This window comes from Protopterus annectens, chromosome 10.part0 (assembly GCF_019279795.1).
Source record: "Protopterus annectens isolate FY-2018-M chromosome 10.part0, PAN1.0, whole genome shotgun sequence".
Classification (NCBI taxonomy): Eukaryota; Metazoa; Chordata; order Ceratodontiformes; family Protopteridae; genus Protopterus; species Protopterus annectens.
The window spans coordinates 1,070,179,039-1,070,198,834 of NC_056744.1; the positions used below are offsets into that span (position 1 = coordinate 1,070,179,039).

At 44.6% G+C, this 19,796-nt stretch overlaps 1 protein-coding gene across 4 annotated transcripts in view; it reads right to left on the reverse strand.

The window, feature by feature from the left end:
- ANKRD13C (ankyrin repeat domain 13C) overlaps positions 1-19,796 on the reverse strand; it is a 714,089-nt gene that overhangs the window by 203,622 nt on the left and 490,671 nt on the right. The window lies entirely within an intron of this gene.

The following is a 19,796-nucleotide window of genomic DNA, read 5'->3' on the forward strand; positions in this document are numbered from 1 at the left end:
CCTAACATGTACCCCTTAAAATAACCTCTAAGTCACAAAAACGTGTGGGGTACAATTGTGTTGCATGGCTACGCTTATAAAGGTCCCAGTGGTTATTAGCCTTGTATAAACCTAAGAACCAATGATAGAATTATTCATTTATTAACCTCATTTTCTTCTCACCCACCTTATACATTATTAAGTATCAATATGCCGCCATTTGTCTTTCTTTGATCCCTTACATACCTATGAAATGTCAAATGTTCCTTTACCTGAACTGGTTGCCATTACCTCAACCTGAGTCTTTGCTGTTCTAACTGTTCTCCTTTTTACTTATTTTATCATTTAGTTCTGCACTGCATGTTGCCTCCTGATGCTACCGGAATGCACCTGCCCCCTGCCCCAGTTCCACTATTCCTGAATGGCTTTGCTGTATAGTTGAGCTAAAATCAACACCATCTGAAGACACTCTTCCTAAATATCTACTCAGATCCATATCTGAAATCCCCTCTTCAAACTCCTCAGTTTAGTTATGTGAAATGTACATAACTGTGCAGGGCACTAAAAATTACCCTGCTCCAATAAGTGACTGCATCCACAATACACCAGTTAATGTGTAGCACTTATAAGACTCCTCTCAATAATACATAAAGACCAGCTCAGTGGCACACTAGGATCAAGTGTTTTCACCTTGGAAGCCTGGGTTTGGTCAGCATATCTAAGTTCTGGGGAAGGGACACAGGCTGGGGAATAAGGGGATGAAAGCACAGTTGCTCAGAACTTACCATGACAGGAAGGTGTCCTACTGATTACTTTTGCAGTACTCCTGACACGTGTTGTTACTGCTGAAGCTGGGTTGATGTACCAAAGCTTAATCTTCCAGAAGTCATACATCCAATACATGACCTCAGCTCATACGTTTGGGTATACAAATGGATGTATGAATGTGGACCCTCAGACTATCTCCAAGCCAATGCTCTGAAGACTACTGAGCAAGGGAGACTGGTCAGCTAGGAGGGGTATAGCTCAAATGGGTAAGAAAACTTCCCAGTTCTCATGTAACACAGCAGAGGTTAAAATAAAGGGGGGAGAACAGGAAAGCTGAAGTGAGGCAGAGAAGTGGGGGATGGAGGACGTGGTGGGAAGGAATACTGCAAAATCAGCAGGAGATCTACCATTACTGTAAGTTCTTACACAACTGTACTATGTCCACACTGAAATCACTGCTGCAGTACTGAGACATTGGTTGATTCCTAGAGCTGATATAGGAAGGCAGGGTGGCTGGCAACTGAGTAGAAGAGCTGTCCAGCAGTTCAAACAGAACTGACCTGGCACAGACTGCCTTGGACTTGGAGAAAGCATGAATTTTGCAGTGTTTGGTAAAGGTGTGTACAGACCACCAAGTGGCAGCTTCCAAGACAGACCTGGAGTCTACTCCTTTATGAAAAGCCCCTGAGGAAGTCACCGCCTTAGTGGAATGTGTTTTAGGGCAGGAAGGCAATGTCTTACCATAGTGTGAGTAACTGAAAGAAACAGCCTTAGAAATCCAAACTGCAACAATTTGCAGACTGACAGGCCCAGTTTAGGGCTCATAAATGATATATACAGCTGGCTAGTCTTTCTGAAGGATTTAGTTTTGTCTAGACAAAACCGGAGTTGCTTATGAATGCCCAAAGAATACAAGATCTTTTCCCACCTGTTTTGTACGATGGCGAAGAAAATTGGTAAGTGAATAGCCTGACTGAAGGACAGCTCATTCACTACGTTAGGCATGAAGTATGAATTAGCCCTGAATCTCACCTTGTCCTTGTGAAAAATAAGGGGGAATGTCCGGGAGAGCTTGTAACTCAAACTCTCTTAGCAGAGGTGAGAGCCAAGGTTTCCCAAACACAGAATTTTAGAGAAGCAGAAGATGCTGGTTCAAAAGGAGGCAGCGTAAGCTTTTCTAGCAGAAAATTAGGAACCCAAGGGGGAAGACGTGGCCTCCCTGGTGGGTTAAGATGCACGAATCCCCTGAGAAAGCTTGACCCTCCATCCTAGCCATAAGTCTAGAGTTAAAAGAGGGAGGCAGGCATCAATAGGTAGGCTTTTATAAAAGAATAGGCCAAACAAAGTAGTTCGCAGAGCAGAAACTTGTGATAAAAGAGTGAGTCCTGATTATTTTTGTGGTGCAAATTAGAACACCTTTTTTATTTAGCTGTATAAGATCCAGAATCAAAAGTAAAACATCACTTCTAAACTCCTACACTCCCAGGCTCACCTTACTTGCTAGAATTCTCCTTCTAGCTGGCGACATACACCCTTAATCCAGGTCCCTCCACATCCCTCCCCACTTCTAACCAAATAACATCTCTCTCCACCATCCCCAACTACGCAGCCCACTCCCCAACCCTATCCTTAAACTTCCCTAAAAACACAATTTCTATCCATAAACATACAAAGTCTGCCAAATAAAATCACTAAACTTCACACATGCATCTTCCACTATTCCCCACATATCTTAACCTTGTCTGAAACATGGCTAAAACCCCATATTTTAAATGATGAAATCCTTCTCACAGGCTATATCATCTACGGCCAAGATAGAATCTCAAAAAAGGAGGTGGAGTAAACCTCCCCCCAATCCACTCAGTTTTCACCCAGCTGAGCTATTAATTCTGAAATGCCACAAACACCCACAAAAAATCACTACTGCTTCCATAAATATATATATATACCCTCCTGGCAAAAATATCCCTATTTTTGAAAGCAAATTGTCATGGGTCTCTCAAAACATACTCTATAAAACTGTAATACTTAGTTTTTTCCAGACAGTAATGACATCGCCTAAGTGCAGACTCCCCTCTCCAAGGCATAAATATCTTTGGATTTACCCAGCTCATCACAGCCCAACTCGCTTGAGTAAACATTCCAACTCTGGGACTATCCTCGACTGAATATTGACTACCGACCCACACCTATATCACAACGCCACTACACTACCCGATACCTTAAGTGACCGCCTACCCATCTATACTCAAAGACACACTCCACAACTATACAAACCTCATCTATATAAAGACTGCTGTAAACTCTACTTTCAACTCCACAACATTTAATGAAAGACTCATCAATAAACTGGTGTTGTCTGCATACTCTTCCCCTTAATGACGCAGTACTAAAATTTATCATCTTCTTAAACATTCTCAACACACTGGCACCCCTTCGGAAAAACAGAATAAAATCAAATTATGCCCCCTAGCTTACTAAAGACACACACTCCCTTAGGGAGAGAGATTCTGCTTGGGAAAACTTGGCTAAAATCCAAACCCCCTACTCACCAACAAACTTTTAAGCACTGAGAAACCTAACCAAAAAACACATTTACAATGACAAGAAAAAAATGTATTAAAATGCCCAAACTATTCATCACTAACTCCCAAAACTTCTGGAGAACTATCAACTCAATCCTTCACCCTGGAAGCCCTCAAATTCCTAATCCTTTCCATAACCATTCAGCATAAGACACTCCTCCTTTCTCAACAATTACCTCACTGATACTATCCATAAACTGATCAACACTGACCAGAACTCCAACACTGCAATACCTCCCCAAACACCCTCTGATCATACACTTTTTTCTCAAATTCCTCCTCCAAAAACTAAAACCATATTCTCCTTCGGCTGACAATCCACCCCCCCAATTCTCAAACTTGCAGCAGACTCCATAGCCTATCCAGTTTCAATACTTATCAATAGATCAATTTGTGAAGCCACTGTACCTGAGATCTAGAAAACTTTCCATGCAAATACCTGTAAATAATGTAAGCAACTCCACTGGTCCATTTAACTTTAGACCTATAGTTATACCCCCCCCCCCAAAAAAAAAAAAAATACTAGAAAATGTATTCACTCCCAGCTTCTCAAATTTCTCATTCAAGAAAACCTTCTGACACCTACTCAACATGGTTTCCTTCCAATTCATAGTACAACTACAGCCCTTTTATCTTTCACTCATATACAACAGCTGAAGCTCATAACAACAAACTTGTCTCAAGTCTACTCTTAGACCTGTAAAAAGCCTTTGACACGGAATTCCATTCTAAACGCCTAACCAAGTTAGCCAACCTGGATCTCTCTGCTTCCACTCTAGAATGGTTCTCCAGCTCTCTCTCAAATAGACTGCAATCTGTCAGACAGCATTCCTCCAGCTCCCCCCTTCCTAACCATCCATACAGGTGCTCCTCAGGGGTCCATCCTAGGACCCCTTCCATGCAATATCTTCACTAATGACCTCTATACCTCTTGACAACACTCCTCTCTCATTCAGTATGCTGATGATTCTACTTTCATCTCTTCAGAAAGTATCTCTCAACTTCAGTCTCTTACCCAAAACTCATTTTTCTCTGTTGAAAGATGGCTCACTAAAATTAAACTTATAATTTTACTACTACTACTTATTTTAGCTTTTCCCGGTTAGGGGTCACCACAGTGGATCACCTGTCCGCTCATGATTGGCAATAGAGTTTTTATGGTGTTGAGATGCTAGCCTGGTGCCCAACCTTCCATGGAAGGCATACACATGCACACACTCAACCCTAGGGTCAATTTAGAGGGTCCAATCCACCTACAGCATGTCTTTGGGATGTGGGAGGAAACCGGAGCACCCAGAGGAAACCCACTCGACCACAGGGAGGACATGCAGAATCCGCACAGAAGGCACCCCGGTCGAGGATCAAACTGGAGAACCTCTTGCTGTGAAGCAACAACGCTAACCGCTGCACCATTGTGGCTGCCCAAAAAGACTTAACTTTTACTCTTTCTCCTAAAATCACTTTCATCCCAAACCCACCTTCACCATCTCTTCCTTAAATAAAAATATGTAGAATCCCACAAAAAGCTACTTGGAATGATAAGATAATGAACTCAAATGTGGCCTCCATGTCCAACAATCCATCAAAAAAAAAAAAAAAAAAACTGTCTTCTCTAGAGGAACAAAAAATTCCTAACTACAGACTTTAGACTCTCGTTGGCTCAAGCTTATTTACTTCCAAGCCTTCTCTATGCTGCTCCAATTTTCACAAACCTTCAAATCTTCATTAATTACTAAGACAGAACAGTCCTACAATAAAATTGCAAAATTTGTTGCAAACTTACCACATTCCTCTCACCACTACATAGCACTAAAGAACCTACAATGGCTCAAATTCTCCCATCAACTACAACTTTCACAAATTCACATAACTTGCTCCCTACTCAACAAATCCTCTGCCTGCCCCTCCCTATCCAGTCTTCTATCTTACAAAACCCTTAACGCCCACTATGTAGCAGAGACCAACTTCTTCAAATATACAAACTCAATAAAATTACTGGAAAAGTACTATACAAACATTCAGTATCGCATAATTGGAACAAACTCCCTCTCAACATAAGAAGCATTATACACCACTACAATTTCAAAAAAACAGCTATGCCCATGTCATGACCCCACACAAACCCTTATCCCTTTCTGTCTACTACTTATACCTACTAACAAAATCAAGAGGTTAAGGCTTAAACAGCTTTACCTCTTTTTCCTTGCATAATATGAATTTATATAAATTTATTCTCCACTGTGTTTTAACACTGTATGTAACAATTATGCTTATAACCTGTTTTGGATCTCTCACATCAGAAAACTGTTGTCATTTATTGAATTTTATATCCCTATATATTCTTTTTTTACATTGCTTCTTTTTTTTCATAAAATTGTACAAGTATTCTGGAGCTTTTCTCCCCGGGTCTCCAAAGAAAATGGGCTTGAGCTCAGTTGTATCAACCCAGTTAACAAATGTCTAAATACATTTTCTAGTAGTGGCTCTCCTGGCCTCCTGTAGGACTTGAACAAACTCTTTGAAAAAGAGGTGTCTGAGGAATTATAAAATCCTATCATCCATAGGGTCAGGCTGAGAGATGGAAGGCTTGGGTACGCAGGAATCCTTTTTTGCTGGGGTATCAATTCTGCTTGAAGAGGAATTCTCCTGCAATTTTCCTTTGGCAGGTGAAATGGCAGGGGAAACCAGTGCTGTCTCAGCCAAAATGGTGCCAGTAAAAGGAGTTTGGATGCTTACTTTTGTGCCTGGAGAAGAATTTTTGGAAGAAGAATCAGAGGAAAAAAGCAAAAAAAAGCAAACCGGAACTTCTATGTCCACTGAAAGGAAAAATGTATCTGTCCCCCAAGCTCTGGGACAAGGGTCTCTGGTGGAGAAGCAGGGGAGCCGATGGTTGGTTGGTGACGCAAACAGGTCGATCCGAGGACCCACTGAAGGGTGATCTTCTGTAAAACCTCTCTGTTCAATGTCCATTTGTGGAGATATTCCAGGGAGTGGCTTAGGGAGTCTGCTGGAACACTGACCTAACATGGGATGCATGTGGTTGTCAGCCCAGTGTCCATTTGGGTTGCCAAGTTCCATGCCTCCTGTGCTAACCTGCACAGCTAAGACCAAGTTTCTCCATGTTTATGTACCACATGGCTGTGATGCTATCTGTATACACTAAGAGTGGCCCAGGTTTTCAGAGGTGAGCAAATCCAAAGAGTTTGCATAAGAGCCCTCCCTTCCTTCAGATCGATATGTTCCTTCATGAACTGAGGTTACCATTTCCCTGCACTTGGTGTGATCCCCTGTTCATGTCCTGCACTCCTTGTCTGAGGAGTCTGATAAATGTTAAGAAGAGGAGTGGGGTGGTGTGACTGGAAGTCCTGAGATGAGGATGATGTGTCCCTTCCACCTAACCAGCTCCTTTTGGAGATAAGGGAGGAGAGGAATTGGGGTATCCAAGGGGTGACAGTGGCGGGACCACATAAATTTTGGATATCATCTGACTTCTCTCGTATGAAGTCTGGCCAGAAGAGCATAGGGATGGTGGCTGGCATGAACTTACCAAAGTCCATAGCATTTCCTTTGCTGAGCAATAGGGAGTGGGCGAAAGATTTTGGGGGAAAAAATGGACAGACTGAACTTTCTTCCTGGGGGTGGAACATCTGCGTTTTCTTTCTAGCCAGTCTGCAGCCCAGGAAAACCAGATCCTGTGTAGGGACCATGTGGTATTTTCTTATTGTTTATACTGAAAATCAGACCTGGCAGAAGTTGGAAGGTGAAGAGTAGATAAAGAAAAACTATTTCTGGAGAGAGAACCTTGATCAATAGGTGATCCACGCAGGGAAAAATCTGTATTCCCAGAGTTTGAGTGAAAGCTTCAACTGGAGCTTGACACTATGTGAACACTCCTGAAGCTGTGGAAAGACCAAAAGGCAAAGTAGTAACTTGAAAATGTAAGGAGCCAGAGGAAAACCTGAGGAATCTCCGGCAAGAAGGACAAATGGGTATATGTAAGTAGATGTCTTTCAGATCTAGTGGCCCTAAGAAAGCTTAGGGGAGGATGAAAGTCAAAAGAGTGTGAAGACAGAACATTATGAAAGATAGTACATTCTAGTAAGTGTTTAGGGGAGAGGTCTAGGATGGATCTTTGATGCTCAATGGTGCCTTGATCCAGGAGGTCTTGAATAATGGGAGCCAGAAGGGATATTTGTTTCTGAGGAGGTTGTGGCATGCCTTTCAGAGGGGGAATATTTCCTAAGACATGGCCTTAACTATCCTTGATGAGGGAGAGCACCCATTTGTCTATGGCAATAGCTTCCCACTCGGCCAGGGAAAGTAACAGTCTTTGGGAAGGGGGAGGGGTGCAAGAGAGGAAGTCACAGATTTCTGCTTCCAAAGAGAGGTCTCCCGGCTTGAGGTTTCCTACGAGTTTTTTTCACAGTACCCTTTCCTCTTTTTTTCTTAACTGTTCCAGGATCCCTTCTAATGAAGGGATAGATTTAGATAGGTAGTTCCTATGGCATCTAGGAAAGTACAGTTTTGTACCTACCATAAATGTAGATGTCAGATAGATATGCAACTGCAGTCATAACATATGGGTTGTCCTGCCTCAGGCAGCCCTCGGTCGGCCGGATTCCAAAGTCTGGGTCCGGCGTCGGCTGGTGTCGCCTCCTCTCAGACGTCAGAACGGCTGGAGTATAAAAGGCATCGGCAGACGCCATCTTCTTCAGTGTTTCTTGCCCCAGATGCCAGGTGCCCTCCTAGGAAGGCTAAATTTGGTGAATGGATAAACAATTCCAGACATGCACAACAGTAATAAACAGATACACCACAGGAGATACCCCCAGCTAATAGGGGTAGTGGACCCATAAAGAAAGTTGCAGAGGGGTAGGAGGGTGGGAAAATCCGACTGCAGTTGCATATCTATCAGACATCTACATTTATGGTAGGTACAAAACTGTACTATGTCCTTCAAGAATGCAACTGCAGTCATAACATATGGGTTGAATACCATAGCCAAGCTGGGGGTGGATGGAACTAAGAAAGGGATGGTGTAGCTAAAATGCCCTGCAGGACTGCCGAAGCAAAGCCTGCTCGGGATCTGGAGTACAAAGGCAGGTTGTAGTGCTTGGTAAATGCATGCACGGAGCTCCATGTAGCAGCCTCTAGAATGTCCTTTGTAGCCACTCCTCTGAGGAAAGCCGTGGATGTGGCTATAGCTCTGGTGGAATGTGGCCTAATATTGGCTGGCACACCTTTTCCATGGAAAGAATAGCAGAATCTGATGCAGTGTCCAATCCATTTTGAAATTGTTTTTGGAGATTGCTTTTCCTTGTACTCCAGCAGCATAGGCTACAAACAGTTGGTCAGACTTTCTGGTTGCCTTAGTTCTGTCCAAGTAGTAGCGTAGTTGCCTGTGTATGTCCAAAGTATGCAGCAGTTTTTCCCCCCTGTTTGAGGATTGGGGAAGAAAGTAGGCAGATGAATAGCTTGATTTAGAGACACCCTGGAAATTACTTTTGACATGAATGTAGGATTGGTTCTTAGAGAAACTCTGTCCTGATGAAAAATGAGGAAAGGAGGTACTGCCATGAGTGCCTGTATCTCCGAGACTCTTCTTGCAGATGTGACTGCCAATAGAAAAACCGTTTTCCATGATAGAAATTGCATCTCTGAAGTTGCTGCTGGCTCAAAGGGAGGAAGAGTTAATTTTTCCAAAACGAAATTGAGGTCCCATGCAGGTACTGGCTGTTTTCTTAGGAACTGTCTTAGCAAAGGATGTGAAAACAGTGGTGGATCACAATTGTATTTTGCTGAGATCGCTGAGGCGTGAATCTTTATAGAAGAATATGAGAGTCCAGTATGAAACATTTCTGCCAAGTATTCCAATATCTGAGGTATACTCAGTAATGTTGTATCCTGACTCCTGTTGGCATTCCAGATGCTGAATCTCTTCCACTTGGCTGAATAGGTTTTTCTGGTGGAAGGTCTGCGTGCTTCCAGTAAGATCTCTTGAACTTTTTTGGAAAGAGAGATAAAGTACAGTTTTGTACCTACCATAAATGTAGATGTCCGAATTGGATAGCATCTGCAGTCATAACAACTGGGTTGTCCTGTCGTCAGGCAGCCCTTCAGTCGGCCGGATTCCAAAGTCCGGGTCCGGCTTCGGCTGATGTCGCACTTCACCCGACGTCATCTCTGTTGGTCTTCGGGTATATAAGCATCAGCCGACGCCATTTTCTTTAGTGTTTCTTGCCCCAGATGCCAGAAGCCCTCTAGAAGGCTAAAAATTTTGGATAGATGCCAATGTTTCCAAAAGATAGAGGTAAACACAAAATAAGCATGTATGTACATAAATACAAACAAATACACCATGAAAGAAGTCCCCCACTAGCTAGCTATTAGAAGGGTAAACACCCTAGGAGTACCACAGAGGGAAGGAGGGAGGGTAATCCTGACTGCAGATGCTATCCAATTCGGACATCTACATTTATGGTAGGTACAAAACTGTACTATGTCCTTCATGGATGCATCTGCAGTCATAACAACTGGTTAGAATACCATCGGCAACTAGGGCAGGAGGATAAACGTAGATTATGGTGTGTTTAGGATCCCTTGCAGAACAGCAGTGGCAAACCCTGCTCGGGATCTGGAATATAGAGGTAAATTATAATGCTTGGCAAATGTATGCACGGAGGTCCAAGTAGCCGCCTCAATAATGTCTTTGGTAGCCACTCGTGAAGAAGGCTGTGGTAGTGGCTGTTGCCCTTGTAGAATGAGGTCTTATGTTCTGTGGAATTTGCTTTCCATGGAAGGAGTAACAGAATCGTATGCAATTTCCTATCCATTTGAAGATTGTCTGTTTGGAAATAGCTTTTCCTTCCCTTCCTGTTGCATAGGCTACTAAAAGTTGGTCAGTCTTTCTGCTATTTTTGTTCTGTCCAAGTAGTAGCGTAGCTGTCTATGTACATCCAAGGTATGCAGTATTCTTTCCCCTCTGTTTTGTGGGTTGGGAAAGAAGGTAGATAGGTGGATTGCCTGGTTTAAGGACACTCTGGATACCACCTTAGGCATAAATGTAGGATTAGTCCTCATGGACACTCTATCTTGGTGGAAGATTAGAAAGGGTTGCACTGCCATTAAGGCCTGTAGTTCTGAAACCCTCCTTGCTGAAGTAATTGCCAGTAGGAAAGCAGTTTTCCATGACAGGTGTTGCAGGTCTGCTGTTGCTGCTGGTTCAAAAGGTGATAGAGTCAATTTTTCTAGCACAAAGTTCAAGTCCCAGGCTGGTAATGGTGGTTTCCTTGGAAGTTTTACATTCTTGATTCCTCTGAGGAACTGCCTGAGCAAAGGGTGTGAAAACAGGTGGATCAAAGCTGTATTCTGCTGAAGCAGCTGATGCATGAGGCGTGATGGACGAATAGGACACGCCTGAATGAGGTAGTCGGGCCAGATACTCCAGAATGTTGGGCATATCTATGTTTGATACATCTTTACCTCTTTCTGAGCTCCAAATGACAAACCTTTTCCATTTCCCAGCATAGTTTCTTCTTGTTGAAGGTCTGCGTGTTTCAAGAATAATGTCTTTAACTCTTTGTGAAAGCTGTGGATTAGCAGCTGCTATGTGATGTTCCATGCAGTCAGTTGCAACGCTTTTAGGTTTGGATGCATGGTGCTGTAGTTGTTCTGAGTTAGCATCAAGGGCATCAGGGTATTGGCCACATATTGTTCCGAGACATGCTCCTCAGCAGTGGGTACCAATGTTGTCTTGGCCAGTTTGGAGCTAACAGGATTATGCTTGGACGCACCTCCTTGATTTTTAGTAATACTTTGTGTATCAAGCGAAGAGGTGGGAATGCATATGCTGTTAGTCCTTTCCAGCTGAAGGAGAGCGAGTCCACTTTCCATGCTAGTGGGTGGAATGTCCTTGTGCAGAATTTTTGAGCTGGTGATTGAGAGGTGATGCGAATAGATCTATCTGAGGCATTCCCCATTTCTTCGAGATGGTCTTGAAGATGTCGCGGTGCAGCTGCCATTCGTGGACATCCGATGTAGTCCTGCTTAACATATCTGCTAGAGAGTTTCTTTCCTGGTACAAATATTGCCTGTAACTGGATGTTGTAGCTGAGTGCCAGGGTCCACAGCTCCAAAGTCATTCTGCATAGGGGGTAGGAATGAGTGCCTCCCTGTTTGTTGATGTACCACATGACTGTGGTGTTGTCTGTCCTTATCATCAACTGGCCTTCCTTGAGAAATGGTCTGAACTTTTGGATTGCCAGTTTTACTGCCAGCATTTCTTTTAGGTTGATGTGCAGGTGAAGTTGGTCCTGTGTCCACAATCCTTGCACGCATTTGTCCAGCATGTGCCCCCATCCCAGGTCTGAAGCATCTGTTGTGATGGTCTGGCTTGCTTGACCTTTGAAAGGGCAGGCCTGGGTTTGACTGGCATGCGTGAGCCCACCATAGGAACTCCTGTTTTAAGCATGGTATTAGTGGAATTTCCGTTTCTAGGCTGTGTCTGTGTTGGGACCATAAATTATTTAGGTACCACTGAAGCTTTCTCATATGTAGTCTGGCAAATGGAACCAAGATTATGCATGATGCCATGAAACCCAAGGCCTGCAGTACCTTTCTTGCTGTTAACTTGTTCAGATTTGTTACTGCCAAGAAGTAAAGAGGGAGTTCTTTTTGTTTTTCTGTAGTTAGGAATGCCATTTGCCTTACTGTGTCCAATTCCGCTCCCAGGAAAGTCCTTGTCTGGGATGGTATCAGCCTTGACTTTTGTAAATTGACTGTGTATCCCAGTGCTTGAAGCAAGTAAATGACCCTTTGTAAATCTGTTGTCAGCTTGCTTTTGTTGTCTCCTTGTATCAGACAGTCGTCCAGGTATGGATAAATTTGAATTCCTGTAGTCTGCAATGGGCGATTACTGATGCCAGGCATTTTGTGAATACTCTGGCAGTAGATAAGCCAAAGGGCAATGCTGAGAATTGATAGTGCTCTGATCCTGCAAGAAATCTGAGGTATCTTCTGCAGATAGGTCGAATGGGGACGTGCAGGTATGCCTCCTTGAGATCTAGAGTTACCAGCCAACACTCCTTGCCCAGCATGGGAAGAAGTTGCTGTAGGGTCAGCATTTTGAATTTTGGGACAATGATGTAAGTATTTAGGTAGACAGGTCTAGAATTGGTCTCCAACTTTTTCCTTTCTTGGAACTAGGAATAGTCTGGAGTAGAACCCTTTCCTTGCTCTGCTGTTGGCACTTTTTCCACAGCTCTCATGTTTGCTAATTCCATTATCTGTTGTAGAGCCTCTGTTTTTTGATTTGGAGGTAAGTTTGGCATTCCTCTTTGACTGGTAAAGTGTGGAAGTGGAACCGTAACCTTGATCTATGGTTCAGAAATCCACTTGTCCTTTGTTATGTGGTGCCAGTTTTTGAAAATAAGGTTAGCTTTCCGCCTAGAGGAGCTGCTACTTGTTCCCTGGTAGGCGGGTTTAGGTTTAAGTCACTGTGGCTGTGTTGATGTAGAGGCAGGTGTTGATTCTGTGCCTCTGTTGTTACCTTGCCACTGTCGTCCTCTGTAGGCACCTCCTCTGGATTGGTTTCTGCCTCTGGAACATCTATTCCTGCCCCTTTGAGGTCTTGTGGAGTCAGGAAAGGACCAATTTTTGGCAGGCCAGTTCCTGCTAAACCTTGGGGGTTGAACCTGCAAGAATTCTTTAACTGTCTGGACTGATTTTGCCTTTTCTTCCATTTTCTTCATAACCTGCTGGGCAGGTGTACCAAACAAACTTGATTTATCCATAGGAGCATCAAGCAATTTAGATTTAACATGATCCGTAAAGCTTGCTCCTTTAGCCATGCATGCCTTCTAATTACTGTGCCAGTCATGGCTGATCTAAATGAAGCCTCCAGTGCATCATAGCCACATTTTAAAGAATGGTTACTAACCTGCTGTATGTTATTTACCATTTCTAATACATAATTTTATCAAGAGATTCATCAGTGGTTAGCTTTTTAGTTAACTGATCAAGCATAAACTCTTGGTATTGTATCATGTGAAACTGACAATTTAAAGCTCTAGCTGAAAGAGTGGCTGAAGTGTAAACTTTTACCCCATCTGTCTAATGACCTTGCTTCCCTTTCAGAAGGAACAGGGTTTTTAGCTATAGTCGCTGCTACTGCCTTGGGACCCTGGGATATAGTTTCGGGTCTGCAAGAGGGGCCTTGTAGAGGTGGTGATGAGTATCTGGCACCCTGTAAAATCTGTCTGGTTTGGCAGGGGCTGGGGGTAAAGAATCTGGAGCTGAGCAGGCATCATTGAAAGCATCATCCACCACAGAGAGAACAGGAGGGATAGCTAAGGGCCTGTGCTGTGGTAGGTGCAAAAAGGTCCTAAGTCTTTTCCTGAGTCTGAAAATCCTGTTGCTGCCATTGGAACTGTTCTCGCATGGCATGCAAGGTTTCCCAAAGGAGAATTCTTCTGAGGGAAGCCGCTGGAATGGATTCTTCAGCATCAGAATCTTCAAAATTGGAGAAAGGAGCCTCTGGCTGGTCAGTTATGTCTGATTCATCAGCAGAATCATCAGAGGACACTGGCTCAGGGGCTCTGCCCTAGGTCTCTTTCTGGGGCTGAGAGGCCCTGTCTGGGTGAGATTGAGATCCTCTAATTAATGAAATTAAATCTTGTGCCAAGGTAAGCATTTGAGAACTGGCAGAGGGCCTGGAAGGGGGTTTAACAGGCACTGTTTTAGTAGTCTTGGCTGCTTTAGCCCTGGCGAAGGCCTTAATGGACATGGCTGCTGGAGGCCTAGCAGCACCACGTGCTGGGGTAGAGACATCCAAGGGAATGGTGTCTGATAAGTCTGTGGTAAGCACCGTAGTGGGTAAAATTTCTGAGGCCGATTCAAGAGTGTTAGCAGGGACCTCAGTTGTAGTGATAGTTTCAGGTGTAGTTTGATCAGTTTTCGGTTTCGCCGAAACCGAGACACTCGCGTTTGCTTAACCATGGTTTCGCCGAAACCGGACCGCGAGTGTCGGTCTTTTCTTTGCGCTTTTGGCAGAATGCGGTCGGAGGGTCCGACGGCATAATGTACGCAAAGTCAGAACCGAAAAACTGTTCTGCAACTGACCGACGCCTGCCGCTCGGGTTGAAAGAAGCACAGGACGAACAAGCTGCTACGCCGTGGGCTGGGCCTAAACAGGGCAGGCAGTAAGAGTGGAAATCTTTATGAGGTATTTGTTTCCCACAGGTTAAACAATTATTAACTTTTTCTGACATCGGCTGAGGCAAGAAAGAGTCCCCAACGGGTACTTAGCTTTAGAAGTCTTCAAGTAGTATTCGGTAGAAGTAATCTCTGGATCCGACCGACCGGCACTTGCGAACAGCTTCTGCTTCGGGCGCCACGCGGCAAGAAAGACTGAAGAAAATGGCGTCGGCTGATGCTTATATACCCGAAGACCAACAGAGATGACGTCGGGTGAAGTGCGACATCAGCTGAAGCCGGACCCGGACTTTGGAATCCGGCCGACTGAAGGGCTGCCTGACGACAGGACAACCCAGTTGTTATGACTGCAGATGCATCCATGAAGGACATCGGAAGGAGTCATGGTAACCTCCAGGCTGTCACAGATGCAATGTTTTCAGGTTTTGATGGACAGTCCTGTAATTGTGCTGTGTTAGAAGCAGGGGCCATAGGGGCAGAGGCCACGGTTTGGTCAGTTATGCTCAACAGCAATGGGTACCAGTGTTGCCTTGGCTAGTCTGGAGCTATCAAAATGCCTTTTGGCTGTTCTGCTTTGATCTTCAGTATCACCTTGGTCAGCAGAGGTAGAGGAGGGAATGCATAAATTTTTAGGGAATTCCAGCTGAAGGAGAGCGCATCCGTTTTCCAGGCTAGAGGATGGTGGGTCCTTGTGCAGAACTTTTCCAGGTGATGATTCATGTGAGAAGCAAAGAGATCTACGTCCGGTCTTCCCCATGTCTTTGTTATTTGAGAGAAAATGTGAGGATGCAGCATCCATTCGTGTGGATCCAAGAAATTTCTGCTCAGCTTGTCCGCCAGTACATTGTCCTTGCCCGGCACAAACTGGGATTGCAAATGTATCTTCAGACTCAGGGATTTTTCCCAGAGAATCATTGTTAGTCTGCAGAGGGGATAAGAATGAGTGCCTCCCTGCTTGTTTATATACCACATGACAGTGGTGTTGTCTGTCCTTATTAGCAAATGTCCTTGTAGTGATTTTTCGAAAATCTCGATTGCATGTATCAGTGCCAACATCTCTTTCTGGTTTATGTGCAGATGTCTTTCCCTTGGTGTCCACAGACCTTGAATGCATCTGCCCTCCATGTGCGCCCCCCATCCATGATCTGAGGCGTCTGTTGTAATCATTTGACCTGCTTGAGGTCTGCTGAAAGACATGCCTGTTTAACTGACTTGCTTGAGCCCACCACAAAAATTCTTTTTGCAGACATGGAATGAGTGGGATTATGTCCTCCAGGCTTTGGCTGTGTTGGGACCATAAGTTTTTTAAATACCATTGCAGCTTTCTCATATGAAGTCTTGCCAAAGGTATCAGAAGAATGCAAGATGCCATGAACCCCAGGGCCTGCAGGATTTTCCTTGCAGTCAGCTGGGAGAGCTTTGCTAGGCCTTTGAAGTACTCTGGTAACTGCTGTTGTTTTTCCTCTGTGAGGTAGGCCATTTGTGTTTCTGTGTCCAGTTTGGCTCCTAGGAAAATAATCTGTTGGGATGGCAATAGTCTTGATTTCTGAATGTTGACTGTGTATCCCAAGGCCTGCAGTAGTTGAATGACATAGTCCAAGTTTGCTATTAAGGTTTGTTTGTTGTCTGCTTGTATGAGGCAGTCGTCCAGGTAGGGGTATATTTGAATCCCTTGGAGTCTGCAGTGTGCCACTACTGATGCCAAGTATTTCGTGAACACTCTGGGCGCAGTAGATAAGCCAAATGGCAATGCTGAGAATTAATAATGCTCTGTCCCTGCAAGAAATCTGAGGAATCTTCTGCAGCTTTGTCTGATTGGGACATGCAGGTATGCCTCCTTGAGGTCCAGAGTGACCAGCCAAGACCCCTTGCCCAGCATGGGAAAGAGTTGCTGCAACGTCAGCATTTTGAACTTTGGCACAATGAGAAAAGTATTTAGAGTAGACAAGTCCAGTATAGGCCTCCATTTGTTTTCTTTTCTTGGAACAAGGAACAGTCTTGAATAAAATCCCTGGCCTTGTTCCAGAGGAGGAACCCTTTCTATTGCTTTTATACTTAACAGCTTTGAAACTTGAGTGAGTGCCTCTGCCCTTTGATGATGTGGCAGGTTTGGCATGCCTTGTCTTATTGGTAAAGTATGGAAGTGGAATCTGTAACCCTTGTCTATTAAATCCAGAATCCAGTTGTCCTTGGTTAAGATATGCCAGTTTTTTGAGAATAAGGATAATTTTCCGCCCAAAGGTGCTTCTCTTTGAGCCTTTGTTGGCGGTATTAAAGTCAAGTCATTGTGATTGTCCTTGTGGTGCAGCTGGGCTGCCTGCGCCACTTCTTTGATTTGGAGGTTGCCATTGGCGGCCCCTGTAGGATCCTCGGTATTGCCCTCTACCTCGGGCACGCCTGTTTTTTTCCCCTTTGAAACTTGTCAGAGTCTGGGAAGGACCAATTCTTTGAAGGCCAGTTTCTGCTGAATCTGGGTGGCTGAACCTGGAGGAAATCCTTGACTGTCTGTACCGACTTAGCTTTGTCCTCAATGGATTTCAACACATCTTGTGCATTAGCACCAAAAAGCTTCTGTTTTTCCAGAGGTGCATCAAGTAACTTTACTTTAACATGGTCTGGCAATGGCTGATCTTTTAACCAAGCATGTCTATGTATCACAGCCCCAGTCATAGCTGCCCTACATGAAGCCTCCAATGCATCATAACCACACTGAAGAAAATGATTGTTAACCTGCTGAGTGTTATGTATGGGATCCTGTAATGCCTTTCCCTGGAATCAGAGAATTCCTGACCCTGCCATTTAAAATGTTCCCTCATGGAGTGCAGGACCACCAAATGAGAAATCCTCTGGAGGGCAGGCAGAGGGAATAGATTCCTCAGCATCAGAGTCCTCATAGGCCTGGAAGGATTCTTCTTGGGTATCTGAATGCTCAGAATCCCCAGAGGCTTCATCTGAAGAGAGGTTGCCAGCCTGCTCAGTTCTGGGCCTTTTCTCTGCAGGTGGCTGAGAACCTCTGTCTGGGTGAGGCTGAGACCCCCTGATAAGAGAAATAAGATCTGCAGCAAGAGGCATGATCTGTTTATCAGAAGAAGGGGCCTGAGCAGCAGGTTTAGGATGGGCCTTGGCCTGGCTGGCGGCCTTAGCACGTGCAAAGGCCTTGATGGACATGGATACAGGAGGCCTTGCAGCCCCACGTGCAGGAGTAACCTTGTCTACAGGAATGGTATCGGGTAGATCCAGAACTTCGGTTTCCGGAGGAAAATCAACAACCGGCACCGGAGAGATCTCCGAGACCGAAGGACGTGTTAACGCTATGTCGTCGGCCTGGAGCGGTTGAATTACCGCTTCCGAAGGGACCGAAGCACTAGCGGAGGGTTTAGGAGTCGCATCGGTGGAGGACGCGGGCCGAGGATGTTGGTCCCGGTCCTTACGTTTTTTGGTAGATTGAGTTGTTGGTTGATCCGACGGCATGATATACGAGAAAGATTCACCGAAAAAGTCTTCGGCAAATTCCGCCCGGCGCCTGAGGGTGCACTTATTAAAGCAAGCACAGGCAGCACAGGCCGAGACGTCGTGGTCTGGGCCCAGGCAAGGAAGGCAGTAAGAATGGAAGTCCTTATGAGGTATTTGTTTACCACAAGACAAACAATTATTAACTTTCTCAATATGTTCTGACATCGGCTGAGGCAAGAAAAAATGTTCCCCAGCAGGGTACTTAGCTTTTAGATGACTTTGGTACTGAAAACACAGGAGCTGACCGACCGGCACTTGCAAACTGCTTCTGCTTCGGGCACCATGCGGCAAGAAAGACTGAAGAAGATGGCGTCGGCCGATGCCTTTATACTCCAGCCGTTCTGACGTCGGAGAGGAGGCGACACCAGCCGACGCCGGACCCAGACTTTGGAATCCGGCCGACCGAGGGCTGCCTGAGGCAGGACAACCCATATGTTATGACTGCAGTTGCATTCTTGAAGGACATCTGAAGAGAGTAAAATCATCCTGAGGCCTTTCATGGTCTTGCCTTCGTCTCGGGAAAGTTTTGAATAGGTTATCTATTCCTGAGGACCAAACAGCAAGTCTTTGTCCAAGGGAAGTCTACAGTTTTTGATTTGAAATCCTCAGGAACAGACAAAGCCATACACATCTATGACCAGATTAAATGGTGGCTGGCCTAGAAGCAGCATCCACAGCATCAAAACTGCACTTAATGCTGTGTGTGGCTATATGAGCAGTCTGGGATAGTTAGCTCTGCATATGATGCTTAGACACTGCAGTAGGAAGGTCCAGTACAACTATGTTTAAGGAATGCAGGACAGAGATCAAGCAAATTGTTATTACAGTCTGATAGTTAATTGCCCTAAAGCCAAGTATAGTACAGGTATAAACCTTCTTTCCACATTTATCCATAGCCCAGCTACCTTTAACTGTATGTACGGTATTAGCTTACAGGGCCTAAATGAAGAGAGAAATGCTTAAGAGGTCTGCTACTGGAGCTTTGTATAAACAATTCATGTCATCAGGCACCTTGTAAAACCTGTCTGGTCTTTTAAAAGCTGGTGGTAGACAATCAGGGGCAGAACAGGTGGGCTGAAAGTCGTCCTGGAAGGTCTCAAAGGCAGGAGGGACTTGAGAAGGCACAGTGGTACCAATATCCAAGAGGCTGTAATACCTCTTCTGACCATCAGAGATACGCATGGATTGCTATTCAAAGTGTTTCATCATGGCCTGTACACTTTCCCCAAAGAAGATTCCTCAGTAGGGGAATCTGGTGAGATGGAGTCCCCTTTGTCAGGAGAAATTTGTCTGGGAAAATGCAGCTGAGAGGAACAGTCCACAGAATGATCAGAGTTTTAGTTCTTTTCTTCAGAAAAGGAAACTAGGGTAGGTTTCTGAGGAGTAGCTTGTGGAAATGCAAAGGAAGGAGGATTCAAAGACATAACAGCTTTGAACAACCCCTGTGGGAAGTCTATCCACTCATTTTCCTTAGCTTCTGAGGAATAGGTCATACGCCTAGTCTTTTGCCCTTGCCTCCAACAGGGCTTGCTACCAAGCAACTAAGAAGTAGCCTGAAGTACCATTTGTTCTGGAACTGCAGTGGTATGTCAGAGTCAGTAACTTTGTACTATGGATCTGTTTGAGGCCTGTCTAGTTTTTTTCTTCGGCTGCAGAGGGACACCCAAGGATGGGTAATCAGCCATCTTGGACAGGGCCAAGCGTTTAAGATGCTAGATCTCTAGAAAGGTGTTGAATTGT